Source organism: Narcine bancroftii, chromosome 13 (genome assembly GCF_036971445.1).
Source record: "Narcine bancroftii isolate sNarBan1 chromosome 13, sNarBan1.hap1, whole genome shotgun sequence".
Taxonomy (NCBI): Eukaryota; Metazoa; Chordata; class Chondrichthyes; order Torpediniformes; family Narcinidae; genus Narcine; species Narcine bancroftii.
In genome coordinates this window covers 844,782-858,637 of record NC_091481.1, presented here as the reverse complement: position 1 = coordinate 858,637, position 13,856 = coordinate 844,782, and positions in this window count along the sequence as shown.

Below are 13,856 nucleotides of genomic sequence, written 5' to 3'. Positions count from 1 at the left end.
CACTTTTAAGAGAGCTGCATTCAAGCCAGCAAGTATTAATTTTGGTTCGATATTAAATCCTCTAATGTATGCTCAATTACGTTGGCGATGATGATATGTGTTAATGGAGTGTGTGTAAATTCTTTGGAAATAAGACAAAGAGAAATAGAAAGTACATTGTGATTTATTGCAAGAATAAAACATAGGCTCATTTCCCATCTGTGTGAAAAAGGTATCAAATATTTCTCTTCTCAATAATTGTTGCTTGACATCAGGGTACAGTTGAGAATATTCGTAGGAGAGTGAACAGTATGGCACAATACAGGCCCTTTGGTCCTCCATACTATGCCGGCCCACAACAATCTAAACCTCCACTTCAATTTCCACCACCTCCAATGGGATCTCCCCCCCCCCCCACCTGACACATCTTCCCTTCCCCTGCCCTCTCTCCACAGGGATAATTCACTCCTTCACCTCCTTGATGAGATGGCATCAACATCTCCAGTTTCCAGCAACCTACCTCTTATTTTCTCAAAATTCCCCCTTTCTTTCCCCTCTTCTCTCTGGGTCCATTCTTTTCCTTCTCTTTCCCCTCATGACCTCTTTACCTGCTTGTCACTCACCCCTGCCCTTCCTTCCTCCATATATAGTGCTCACCCCTCTGCCTCTCCCTCCTATCACCTACCAACTTACTTTTTTTTCTATTACCCCCACCCTCTCCCCCTCATTGATCTATCACCTTCCAGCCTGCGCTCCTATCCTTCCCCCCACCACCTGTTTATTCAGAAGCCCACCCGATTCTTGCTATTCCTGATGAAAGGTTTCGGCCCGAAAGATTGACCATCTCCTGCCTTCCACAGATGCTGCCTGATCCGCCGAGATCCTCCCGCTCAGTGTATGTTGCTCCAGTTCCCCAGCATATACTCTGGATGTGAAGTGCTTTGGAATGTCCTGAAGGAAATATAAGCATTTCTTGAAAGATTTGCTTTGAAAGAAAGTTTTAAATCTCAAAAAGAATCATGAACCTGGATGAAGAGTCAACAATAATTGGGAAGAGTTTCTTCTTCAAACAGCACCGTTTTGCAATGTGAAGCAGGTGTGTGTGTTTTTACAATATTCTGAAGTTTCTGCAAACGTAGCACAGTGAACAATAATTCATTTGAAAACTGTTCTAAGATAATGTAAGAGTAAACATGTCTCCTCTTTAATAGAACCACCAGTCACTTTCCAAACAAGATGAACCATAATGAAGGAATTTGTTTCAAAACATTGTGCAAATTCTTCTTGTTTTTCAAAGCTCAAAGTCAAAATGAAGCCTCAAGGTTGTTCTTGGCGAGTACATACAAGGTGAAATTCAATAGAGATATTCATGAAAAGGCTAATGCTGGTGAGTTTATTTTAGAGCAAATTTACATTGAAATCAGGAAGTTTAATCCATCTAGATTGATTTTTTTATCTGCCCTGAATGGCAATCTCCTGAAAGGCATGATAAAACCCTGCAGGTGTGCATTGGCCGTGACTGCAAATCCTTTTTCTGATTTGAGGAGCTTGAAGTGGTCTTCGCGTTCCCCAGGAGGAAATAGGAACACGTCTGCACAGAAAGCCTTAAAAACTGCTTTATTTTTTGTGCAATTTGATTGTTTCAGATTTTCTGGGCCTGAAATGAAGGACAGAATATAACTCTTTGTGCTTCTATTTGACAATGCTCACAGAATCACCAACAATTCCACATCTAACATCCTTTACCTCATTTAAACTCTGCAGATAGATATCTGAACAAGTCTGATGACTGATATTCACTTTCTATCCAGACTAAACTCAGATGCTTGGGACCACAGCTTGTACCAGGTGAAAAAAAAACCCTCTCTGGTCAAAGAGTGCAGCTTCATTTTTCCCTCTTCCCCTCTCTTACTTTGTCTGGTACCTGTCAATCAACTGCCTCTATCTGTCATCCTTTACCCCTCCTTGGTTCACTATCCAGCCCCTTCCACCCTCACCTGACTATGTAGAGGTGTTCCCTCTCCTCTGCACTCTCAGTCCTGAAGTAGGCTTCAGACCTAAAATGTAGGACCATAGAATCATAGAACATTACAGCACAGAAACAGGCCTCTTTGGCCCTTCCAGTCCATGCTGAACCGTTTTTCTCCCTAGTCCCACCCAGTCCATAACCCTCCATACCTCTCCCATCCATGCACCTGTCTAAATTCTTCTTAAATGTTAAAATGGAGCCCACATTCACCACTTCAGCTGGTTCCACACTCCCACCACTCTCTGTGTGAAGAAGCTTCCCATCACGTTCCCCCTAAACTTTTCCCTTTTCACCCTTCACCCACGTCCTCTGGTTTGTTTTTCACCTGCCCTCAGTGGAACAGGCTGACCTACATTTACGAATCCCCCCTTATTCTTCATCATTTCCCCAAGGATGTTGCTCAGTGTCGGTGAGTGCCTGTCACTCCAGATTCAGCATCTGCAGACTTCCAGGAATTTACTGAGTGAGTCACTGAGCAATGCAGAATGGCTTCATTTATCCCCTTTCATTTTTAACTTTGGTTTTGAACAATTTATTAACTGAAGTAGCGATCTCACGGATTGGGAGGAGATAATGCAACATGGTGTTGAAGAAGATGAGAGAATGACAGCTGGACAGGATGCTGGTGAGACCACACGAAGTACTGCATACATTTCCAGTCACCCAACAATACTTTGGCAGATGGGCAGAGGAGGTTCTCCAGGATATTGCTGGGACTGGAGGAGTTGAGTATTAGAGGGAGAGTATAAGTGGCTGAGGGGTGATCATATAGAGCAGTGGTTTTCTACCTTTTTCTTCCCACTCACAGACCACCTTAAGCAATCCCTTACAATTCACCGAGCACCAATGGCAGAGGGAATACTTAAAGTGGTCTTTGAGTGGAAAGAAAAAAGTTGAGAACCACTCACATAGAGGTTTATAAAATCAGGAGGGACATGGATAAAATGCTCAGTCTGTTTCCCAGGGTAGATGATTCTAGAAATGGAGGAAGAGGAAATAGGTTTAAGGTGAGAAAGACCTGAGGGCAAGGTCTTTATTTGGAGGGTGGTCCATATCTGGAATGAGCTGCTAGAGGAAGCTGTAAAAGTGGGTTCAATTACACCCTTCAAAGGCATGTGTGTAGATCTACAGATAGGAATAGTGCAGAAGGATACAGACCAAATACTGGCAAACCAGTGTAGCCCAGAATGCCAAGGTGGTTAGCATGGGCAAATTGGGCTGAAAGGAATTTTCTGTGCTGTTCAACTCCACGACCATGATTGTGAGTGGGGTAGAAATTGGTGAATAATTACCCAACACTACCTCGGTTTAACCATTAGATGCGTGTCTGCCAAATATGTGAATGAGGAACCAGCTTTGGTGGAATCAGCTGAATAGATCAACCTTGTCAGGTGTAACTCATTCATCATATTCCTGAACTTCCAGCAGCCGTGGACCTCCTCCTTGTTCCAAGGGAAGACATCAGTTACTGACCATGTTGTGGCAACTTCCTCTGTCAATAATTACTGCACAGCAGTCACATCTCCATTCATCTTTTGCCAGTTTATTTTCAGACACATCCACCTCATGGAGTGCACTCTGAAAGGATAACTTCAACATTGAGGTTGTTATCTATCTGGTTTAAAGAAGGGTTGAGGTCCTTTTTGCTATGGGATTAGTTTTGCCTCTCCTGGGTCTGCCGAGATTTGAATAAGGTGCATCATGTTGGTTGAAACACATTGTCTGTTCTGTGGGGTTTGCACAAGCAATGTTCCTCCTCAGCCTGGAAATGAGCTGTGTGTGTGTGTGTGTGTGTGTGTGGGTGTGTGTGTGTGGGTGTGGGTGTGTGTGTGTGTGTGTGTGTGTGTGTGTGTGTGTGTGGGGGTGTGTGTCCCTCAATTGTTGTTGGGGAGTCTGATGGTGGAGGGGGAGCAGCTGTTCCTGAACCTAGTGGTGCAAGTCTTGTGGCACCAATACATCTTTCCTGATGGCAACAGCGAGAACAGAGCGTGAGCTGGGTGATATGAATCCTTGATGATTCCTGCTGCTTTCCGACGGCAGCGTTCCCCGTAGATGTACTCAATAGTGGGGATGGTTTGTCCTGTGATGTCCATTGTGCTCAAGGGTATTGGTGACCCCATACCAGACCATGATGCAGCTGGTCAGCACACTTTCCATCACACATCTGTAGTCGTTTGCTAGGGTTTCTGATGTCATACTCAATTCCACAATAAAACAATGCACTGTGCAATTTCAAAAATTGAGAACAGTTAAGATAACAAAGGATTTAAAAATTAGACACTTCATCTTGTTAACTGATGTTCAGACCATGAATCTGGAGCTCCAAGAATGCTTGATGAATCACGGCCTGACATTCCGTGGAAGCTCAGTCCGATGGACACAGTAGGAAACAAAAACACGAGCAAGCAATAACAGAGCAGCTAATCCACTTACATTCCTTTGATCTCTTCCCATTTTGACCCATTTAATTGCGATGCTTCCTGTCTGTCCTGAGTGAGCCTGAATTAGCCAGGGTGGTGCTCTGGAGGAAGGCTGCAGGGGCCTCTGTGAGAACAGAGCTGGGCTTGATCTGATGTTCTCCCTGGTAAAATGGTTCAAAGACATTCACTGTTGCATCTCAAGAACCTGCCTGTTGACCTGTGAACCCTTCTCTTGGTGACTGAAGAGGGATGGGTTAAGATTTCAGGATGGAAATCAACATTACAATCGCGATCTGTATTGTGTGCTTTGAAATGCTGTTAAAGATGAAATGGTGGTGCTCTCCTCCCTCTCCACAACTCCACAAACACAGCAACATTGTATTCCTGCCGAGATCTACAAAGCTCTCAGCCCAAATGCATTACAGGCACTCCAAGACATCTGGATCACAGAGGAGATGCCTGATGACTTCCGTGATGTCCTCATTGTGGCTCTCTGCAAAAATAAGAAAGCAAATCAAACTGCGGAAACTACAGGGGGATCTCACTGCTGTCCATCGCAGGCAAGATTTTCACCCGCATCCTCCTGAACAGACTTGTCACTGTCTCAGAAAGGAATCTCCTGGAGGTGCCATGCGGTTTTCGGCCAGAACGGAGTTCAGTGGACATGATATTTGCCGTGAGTCAAGATCAGGTGAAGTGAACAAGCCCCTTTACTCTGTCATCATTAAACTGACAAAGGTATTGACACTGTAAACAGGGAGGCTCCTGGATCATCCTGAAATGTTACAGATGCCCAAGGTAATTCGTAAAGGTGGTTCAGCTGCTCCATGATGGAATGGCAGGACCGGTCCTCTGCAGGGGTAACACATCAGCTGGATTTGCCATTTCTAATGGGGTGAAGCAGGGCTGTGTACGAGCCCCAGTCTTGTCTAATCTCTTCTTCACTTCCATGTTGTCACGTGCTGTCCAAGGTCTGGAGGAGGGAGTGTACATCAGGTTCTGACCAGATGGCTCTTGCTTTGACCTTTGCTGCTTGAACGCATGGATGAAGTGCCTCTCCAGTCATTCAAGAAACCCTTTTTGCTGATGACTGTGCGCTCTTGGTACACAAAGAGAGTGATGGACAGTTAATGCGGAACAAATTCTCAGACACTACTACGCTCTTTGGCCTGACCATCAACCTGAACAAGACTGAAGTTCTCCATCAGTCTGTGCCAAACACCAACACCATAGAACCAAAAATCACTGTTGAAACATCCAGCTGACGAAGGTAAACAGCTTCAAATACTTGGGGAGCATCATCTCGAGTGATGGGTCTTTGGACAAAGAAATTAACTCCATAATCTGGAAAGGCTGCGTACCAAAGTGTCAATCAACACAATGTCGGCATCTCCACAAAGCTGGAAGTCTGCAGACCTGTGGTCATCCCTTCTCTCCTATACAGATGTGAGACTCTGTAGTCACATCAAATAACTAGAGAGATTCCACATGCGCACCCTCCATTCCATCTATGGCATCCATTAGCAAGACTTTGTCTCCAACTTGTAGGTCTTGAGTCACGCGAAGTCCATCAGAGCCCAGATGTGGTGGGTGGGACATGTCATCAGAATGGACAACCGCCATATGCCTCACCATCTGCTCTATAGTGAGATGAAGACCAGAAGGAGTCCTCAAGATTGTCCACACAAGCTCTATAAAGATGGTGTGAAGGAAACCCGACGCCACTGTGACATCCAGCCAAGAGAACGAGAAGCTGCACTGATGCCGTTGGGAAGCCCTGTGCTCCTACAAAGATGGGCGCTGCCAAGAGCCAATGGAAAACCATGAATGGCATCACAGGGCAGCAGCCACAGTTATTACAACAATGGACTCCAGTGCCCCAATTGTGCTAGACTCTGCGCTCCTAGACTGGGACTGCAAACTCTCCTTCATGTCCGCAGATGAACTGCACAACGAAGGACAAACAATATAATTATTGAGATTGTCCCGTTCTCCTCTCCATAACTACCCTGAGCACTGTGAGAGATGCAACCTCTGGGGACACTGCCAGCTGGGAGGTGCAACCTCTGGGTACGTTGGCAGCTGATGGAACCCTTGGCATGGTCTGGAGAAACTATGCAGTGTGTTGATTGACTGAGTGTTCAATAGAATAATGACAAACAGGGACACAGCACAAAGCCATACTTCAAGACCCGCTGTCCACTGCATGAAAGTCAAATTCTGAACAAACTAGGGTTAATAAAACAAGCAATGAGACTAAACAGAAGAGCAAACATTCCCAAGGCAATGATAACAAACCCAGCTGGGCAGCCAGTCAACAAGTTTTGTCATGTTGAAAGACTGCAAGCGAAAGAGAAATGGGGATGATGTGATTCGGACACAAGTAAAGCAAAGCATCAGCGTGCATGGAGAATGGAATGACTCCTCTGGCAAATGGGATCATTAACAGGGGATGAAAAGCCAAATGCTGAAACTGGATAGAAGGTGGCATCCCCTCCGCACTATGTCACTGCAAAGGACAAGAAGAAAGTCTTCACTCAAGGTTCTTTGGCTGGATGTAAAATTGGCAGATCAAATCACATGCACAGAGCCATAGATCAAAGAACATCACAGGACAGAAACAGGCCCTTTGGCCCTTCTACTCTGTGTCAAACTGTTATTCTGCCTCGTCCCACTGACCTGCACCCAGTTGATACCCCTCCCATCTAAGTAACTGTCCACATTTTTATTCAATGTTAAAATTATCCACCCTCACTAATCCTACCTGCCTGTGCTTGCCCTCTATGCTTTAAACCAGATATTCTCAACAGGTGCCCCTGGGACCCATGGCACATGGGGGGGGGGGGGGGGGGGCGGGAAAGGCATGGACTAAAATCATAAAATTTTTTTATGCAGTTAGTAGGAGAGAAGTATGGAAAAAAAACTTGATGGCTTCACAAGTAAGGGGGCCCATAAACTCTGTGCAGAATCCTCAAGGGGTCATTGGCTGGTTTAAACCCCAGCTATCCATGTATCCATCCAGTTTTGTCTTAAACATTGCAACAGTCCCTGCCTCAACCACCTCCTCCTGCAGCCCATCCCATACACCCACCACCCTCTGTGTAAAACGTAACCCCTCAGGTTTCTGTTAAATCTACCTCTATGCCCTCTGGTTACCATTTCCTCAACTCCAACTCTGCGCTCACCCAATCTATTCCCCTCATGATTCTGTACCCATCTGTGAGAACACCCCTCACCCTCCTGCGCTCCAAGGAATAAAGCCCCTGCCTGCTCCACTTCTCCCTGCAGCTCAGGCCCCCGAGTCTTGGCAACATGCTCATAAATTTTCTCTGCACCGTCTCCAGCTTCACAACATCGTTCCTACAGCATGGTGACCAAAGCTGAACACAATCCTCCAAATGGGGCCTCATCAACTTCTTGTACAATTGGAACATGACCTCCCAATGTCTATACTCAAGGCCAATGTACCAAAAACAATTTTAACCACTCTTGCTATCTGCAACATCATGCTCAAGGTACCATGTACCTGTTCTCTTGGATCCCTCTGCTCTACAACACTCCCCCAGATCCCTCTGCTCTACAACACTCCCCCAGTTCCCTCTGCTCTACAACACTCCCCCAGATCCCTCTGCTCTACAACATTCCCCCAGATCCCTCTGCTCTATAATGTTCCCCCAGATCCCTCTGCTCTACAACACTCCCCCAGATCCCTCTACTCTACAACATTCCCCCAGATCCCTCTGCTCTGCAAATTCCCCCAGATCCCTCTGCTCTACAACATTCCCCAGATCCCTCTGCTCTACAACATTCCCCCAGATCCCTCTGCTCTACAACATTCCCCAGATCCCTCTGCTGTACAACACTCCCCTAGTTCCCTCTGTTCTACAACACTGCCCCAGATCCCTCTGCTCTACAACACCTCCCCAGATCCCTACCATTCACTGTGTGGGTCCAACCCAGATTAGACCTCCCAAAATCCAAGACCTCACATTTCTCTGTATTAAATTCTAACAATAGCTACTTTTCCCACCTGACCTACTGATCAAAATAGTACTGTAATCTTTGGCAACCATCTATATTCTGTACAATGCCAGACACTTTAGTGACATCCACAACTTGCTAACCATCCATACATGTTTACATCTAAAGCATTGATAGAGATGTCCAACAGCAATGGGCTCATTACCCAACCCTGTGGCACTTTGCTAGTCACAGGCCTCCAGTCTGAGAAACATCCTTCAATCATTACCCTCTCCTTTCTACCATGCAGCCAATTTTCTATCCATTCTGTTGGATCCCATGTGATCTACCCTTCCAGAGCAGCCGATAATACTCTACCTGACCAAATGCCTGGCTGAAATCCATATTTTAAGCTGTCCATTTCCATTTATTCTTATTCTGCTCATTCCTTGAGGAAGGGCTCAGGCCCAAAATGTCGGCAATACATCTTTGTCTCCTATGGATGCTGAAAGACCGGCTGAGATCCTCCAGCATTTCAGTGTCTTTTTACTTAAATCACAGCATCTGCAGACTTCTCGAGCTTCACTCTATACAACATCTCGAGCTCTGCCCTTGTCAACCTTCTTGGTCGTCGAATACTCTCCAGTAACTTACAGACATGATGTCCTGAGCCCTTTCCCTGCAGGCCCTTCTCCAGCAGAGGTAAAACATTTCCCCCCCTCCAGCCTTCCAGCTTCTCACCAGTACTTAATGACAACTCATTCGGGCATCTACAACTTTTTTCTAGCTTTCTGCAGTTCCCTTGGAAATTACCTGATCAGGCCCAGGAGAACTTCATGCACATCAGGACCTACAACACCTTCTCAACTGTAATACTAACTGTTCTCAACACACAGCCATCGACTGCCCCAAGTTCCCCAGTCCTCGTGTCTTTCACCACAGTAAACAAAGAGGGGAAGGTTGAGGATATCTGGTATATCACCAAAGACTCAAAACATTTTGCAGGTGTACCTTGGAGAGCATTCGGGCTGGTTGCATCATGGTCTGGTACAGAGATGCCAATGCTCAGACAAGAAAACACTCCAGAGGGTCGTTAACTTGGCCTGCGACCTCACGGGCACCAGACTTCACTCCATCGAGGCCAATGACATGAGGCGGTGTCTTAAAAAAGCAGCCTCCCTCCTCAAGGACCCCCACCATCCAGGCCATGTCCTCTTCACTCTGCTACTGTTGGGAAAAAGTCTAGGAGCCTGAAGTCGGGCCCTCAGTGGCACCAGGACGGCTTCATCCCCGCTGCCATCTGATTCCTGAATAATCAATGAACCACAGACACTGTTTGACCTTCACTTTTTTCTTGCACTATTTTTATTTATTTTGTAAGGTGGTTTCTCGAAATGTTTGCCATGGGATCTGCAGCAAAACAATGAATTTTGTAACATATTCATAACAACAAATTCTGCTGCTGGCCCTGAAATACTCATTGAGGCTTCTCGTGAAAAGTTAAAGTGCAACTTCTATCCCAAGCTGAGTTGCCAGAAGGAAGACGAAACTCACAACATGTTTGAACTCTTGCCCAAAGAGAGTGGGGGAATTCACATTCATGCTTGTATTTATCCCAGCCTCTTGAACTATTCCAGGCCTCCAGATGCAAGTTAAACCATTGTCAAGTGGGGTCACAGAGTGTGATCAGATTAAATTGATAACTATTTCTTCCATGTTAATCAGTGGTTGTAGGTATCAACACTAAAGGCCAAGTCAAGCCATCTCAAGGTGACTAATTTTCGTGGTGTGGAGTGAAGAGTTGAGGGGAAGATGGAATCAGACCATGGTCTTTGTGGGGTCGAGAAGTGTACATGTGACTGGTGCCTGATTTATAAAGGGATCTTGCCTGCAAATTGATCCATGCATCAAACTCCAGGGTGATGGACCAAAGATGGTAATTCCTTTGTCAATGTCCCAGGAAGAGAGCTCATCTATCTTGTAAAGGGTGCTTTGGTCCACAGGCTTGCCGTCTTCTAAAGGGCCCTGAGCAGGTGGGGTGGGGGGACTGAAGTGGCAGATGGAACACAACATAAGGAAGTGATTGGTTGAAAGGAATAAGGAAGTCAACTGTGTTCTAAATGGGGAGGGGGAAAGATATTAGAAAACAGAGGTCCAAAGGGGTTTGTAAGTCCCAGTCTAGGATTACTTGAAGGTTAACTTGCAGGGTGATGTGGAAGCTATGGAGAGGGGGCAGATGAGATTTACCAGGATGTTGCCTGGATGAGAAAATAAGTCTTATGAGGCAAGGTTAGCAGAGCTGGGACTTTTCTCTCTGGAGTAAAGAAGGAAGAGAGGTGAATTAATAGAGGTCTACAAGATTATGAGAGGCATGGATAGGGTGGACAGCCAGCACCTGTATCCCAGGACAGGATCAGCAAACACTAGAAGACACATGTACAAAGTGAAGGGAGGGAAGTTTAGGGGAGACATCAGGGGTAAGTTTTTTTATGCAGAGAGTTGTGGGGGCCTGGAATTCCTTGCCAGGGTGGAGGCTGAAATATTGGGGGCATTTAAGAGACTCTTAGACAGGCCCATGGAATGGAGAAAAATAGAGGGTGATGGGGAAGGGAGGGTTTCATTTTTTTGGTAGGGATATATAGGAGGTCGGCACAACATTGAGGGCTGAAGGGCCTGTACTGTGCTGTGATGTTTTATATTCTAAGAAAGACAAGTGTAATATAAGCATTGAACTGGAATATAGAGAAAAAGATGTCATGCTGACGCTTTACAAGGTGCTGGCCAGAGCGCATTTGGAATATTTGGAGAGGGTGCATAGAAAGGTCATGGGAATAATCTCAGGGATGAGGAGTGTTCAATGGCTCAGGCCTTGTACTCACCTGAGTTTAGAAGGATGACAGGGCATCTCATCAAAACAATCTGGATATTGAAAGCATTAGATTGCGCGGACGTGGAGATATTTCCAATAGTGGGAGGGAGAGTTGTGGACCAGGAGTGAAGACTCAGAATAAAAGGACATCTGTTTACCTGTTTAGTGCACAGGGATATATTATGAAAGGGTTGCTGGAAATTTATAGAATTTATTTGGAGATGCAGCACAGTAACACACCTCTCCAGCTCACGAGTCCATGCCGTCCAAATACACCCATGTGGCCACTTCATCCTCCAACCCTGTCGGCCTTTGGAATGTGACTGGAAATGGGAGCACCCAGAGGAAACCCACGCAAACACAGGGAGAACGTACAAACTCCTTACAGACCACGGTGGATTCAAACCCGGGTCACTGGTGCTGTAATAGTGTTAAGTGCCACCCTATGCTGTTGTACAGGTGTGAACTGTGTCCTTGTAACAAAATGTGCAATCTGTGAATTTTTTTCAAAGATGTGCCTTTGTGTAATCTACACACAGCACAAATTACCTCCTCCAAAAACTTGCTGGAAATTCCAGTTGTGATCTACTTAGCCAGCCAGAGAATGTGGCCAAATTCTGCTCCGTCTGCACATCTTGGTGGAAAATACCTGAAATGTTAGACCTATAATTTTAAAGGCAAATAACATGTCATACACAACCAGTTTGCCCATCATTCATGTGTGACTATGACATTAAATAGTTCCCTAACATGAAGGCGGTGTTCAACTGAAGGTTCCTGTCGAAATGAGAGATCTTAACCAGTCCAGCCCTGTTGCTTGTCTTCATCTGCACGGCCTCTTTCTTCAATGTCTTAGTTTTTAGTTGTGGTTCTTCTGCTCTGACGTATATTCCATGATCTGTGTCTGTGTGAACCTTGCTCTGTTGATTTATTGGTTTAATTACGGAGCAAATGCTGTCTGCGTTCATTTGCTGAAAAGACAACTCTATCATTTGTGTCAGGATCACTTCAGCAAAACGATTAGGCTTCCAAATTTTTTTTCTGGTGTGCAGAACCATGGATCTGGTCTCATTTCTGTGAATAGTTACTTTGAATTCTTTCTTGCCTGGGTTTGAACTTAGAACATCGAACAATGCAGCACAGTACAGGCCCTTCAGCCCTTGATGTTGTGCCAGCCCATATATTCCTTCCTAAAAAATGTACTAAACCCTCCCTGCCCCGTAACCCTCTATTTTTCTTCCATTTATGTATTTGTTTCTTTGGCTTGGCTTCGCGGATGAAGATTTATGGAGGGGGTAAAAAGTCCACATCAGCTGCAGGCTCGTTTGTGGCTGACAAGTCCGATGCGGGACAGGCAGACACGATTGCAGCGGTTGCAAGGGAAAATTGGTTGGTTGGGGTTGGGTGTTGGGTTTTTCCTCCTTTGCCTTTTGTCAGTGAGGTGGGCTCTGCGGTCTTCTTCAAAGGAGGTTGCTGCCCGCCAAACTGTGAGGCGCCAAGATGCACGGTTTGAGGCGTTATCAGCCCACTGGCGGTGGTCAATGTGGCAGGCACCAAGAGATTTCTTTAGGCAGTCCTTGTACCTTTTCTTTGGTGCACCTCTGTCACGGTGGCCAGTGGAGAGCTTGCCATATAACACGATCTTGGGAAGGCGATGGTCCTCCATTCTGGAGACGTGACCCATCCAGCGCAGCTGGATCTTCAGCAGCGTGGACTCGATGCTGTCGACCTCTGCCATCTCGAGTACTTCGACGTTAGGGGTGTAAGCGCTCCAATGGATGTTGAGGATGGAGCGGAGACAACGTTGGTGGAAGCGTTCTAGGAGCCGTAGGTGGTGCCGGTAGAGGACCCATGATTCGGAGCCGAACAGGAGTGTGGGTATGACAACGGCTCTGTATACGCTTATCTTTGTGAGGTTTTTCAGTTGGTTGTTTTTCCAGACTCTTTTGTGTAGTCTTCCAAAGGCGCTATTTGCCTTGGCGAGTCTGTTGTCTATCTCATTGTCGATCCTTGCATCTGATGAAATGGTGCAGCCGAGATAGGTAAACTGGTTGACCGTTTTGAGTTTTGTGTGCCCGATGGAGATGTGGGGGGGCTGGTAGACATGGTGGGGAGCTGGCTGATGGAGGACCTCAACATGATTATCCAACTGCACGAAAACCAACAAGGTCGGGTCAGATACAGCAATGAGCTCTCTGAACCCTTCTCCATTAACAATGGCGTGAAGCAAGGCTGTGTTCTCGCACCAACCCTCTTTTCAATCTTCTTCAGCATGATGCTGAACCAAGCCATGAAAGACCCCAACAATGAAGACGCTGTTTACATCCGGTACCGCACGGATGGCAGTCTCTTCAATCTGAGGCGCCTGCAAGCTCACACCAAGACACAAGAGAAACTTGTCCGTGAACTACTCTTTGCAGATGATGCCGCTTTAATTGCCCATTCAGAGCCAGCTCTTCAGCGCTTGACGTCCTGCTTTGCGGAAACTGCCAAAATGTTTGGCCTGGAAGTCAGCCTGAAGAAAACTGAGGTCCTGTATTTGTTTAAGAGTCTCTTAAATGCCCTCAATATTTCAGCTTCCACCCCATCCCTGGCAAGG